At 38.6% G+C, this 1283-nt stretch overlaps 1 pseudogene; it reads left to right on the top strand.

The window, feature by feature from the left end:
• The first annotated feature begins 351 nt into the window (after positions 1-351).
• Positions 352-917, top strand: LOC142836852 (large ribosomal subunit protein uL22-like; annotated as a pseudogene).
• The last annotated feature ends 366 nt before the right edge of the window (positions 918-1283 follow it).

Below are 1283 nucleotides of genomic sequence, written 5' to 3'. Positions count from 1 at the left end.
TTTTTTTCATGATAAAAATAAGTTGCATGGGATCTGTCAATCTTCCAGCTACTTATTCATTTCACAGTCATTTTAGCTAGTGGGTACAACTTTATAATCTATGCCTGCGCAGATAAATTTATATATGACGTTTGCTCTATTACAAGACAGTACACATCCTGAAAGAGCTATTATAAAAGTCAAGGTCTGCTCCTGGTTTTATTTGGAGACTTCTTTTCATCTAAATGAGCATAAACATGTTTAGACTCTAGCATAGGAAATAAAGGTAAGTTTTTGACAATTATTCTATGGAAAAAGTTATGGATAAAATTCCATTAAAAAACATTTACGCTCTTCCTGTAAGCGGCCAGAGGTGACCCGTGAAGATGGTTCACTACTCTCTTGACCCAGAAAACCCTACAAAATCATGCAAATCGAGAGGGTCAAACCTTCGGGTTCACTTTAAGAACACCCAGGAAACGGCCCAGGCCATCAAGGGTATGCATATCCGAAAAGCCACCAAGTATCTGAAAGATGTCACTTTGAAGAAGCAGTGTGTGCCATTCCGACAGTACAATGGTGGAGTCTGTAAGTGCGCCCAGGCCAGTGGGGCTGGACACAGGGTCGGTGGCCAAAAAAGAGTGCAGAATTTTTGCTGCACATGCTGAAAAATGCAGAGAGCAATGCTGAACTGAAGGGTTTAGATGTGGACTCTCAGGTCATTGAGCACATCAGGTGAACAAAGCACCTAAGATGCGCCGACGAATTTACAGAGCTCATGGCCGGATTAACCCGTACATGAGCTCCCCCTGCCACATCGAGATGATCCTCACTGAAAAGGAACAGATTGTTCCAAAGCCAGAAGAGGAGGTTGCACAGAAGAAAAAGATATCCCAGAAGAAACTGAATCGAAACAAAAACTTATGGCACAGGAATAAATTCAACATGAAATAAATGCAGATAAAAGTAAAAAAAAAAAAAACCATTTACCATTCAAGTTCTTTTGTTATTTTTCTGAAATCTAGGAAAGTGCAAATTTGATTTATAAACATTTGAAATATTTTTATGACAGAAAATATATTTTGGCATATATATGTTACTGGATTTTCAAGTTATAGTTTTTTCAGTGCTAGAATTCAAACCTAATGTGGGATTCTCCTTTGTATGCTGTGAATATGTTTTAATACCATTGGTTAATAAAGAAGCTGCTTCAGGCTATGACAGGGCAGAATAAAGGTAGATGCCATGTAGCTGCCAAAGGAGAAATACACAAACCAGCCACCAAAGAAACAAGACATGTAGAA

Source organism: Microtus pennsylvanicus, chromosome 17, assembly GCF_037038515.1.
Source record: "Microtus pennsylvanicus isolate mMicPen1 chromosome 17, mMicPen1.hap1, whole genome shotgun sequence".
NCBI lineage: Eukaryota > Metazoa > Chordata > Mammalia > Rodentia > Cricetidae > Microtus > Microtus pennsylvanicus.
Note: the sequence above shows the minus strand (reverse complement) of the source record. Positions and strands in the feature narration are given on the sequence as shown.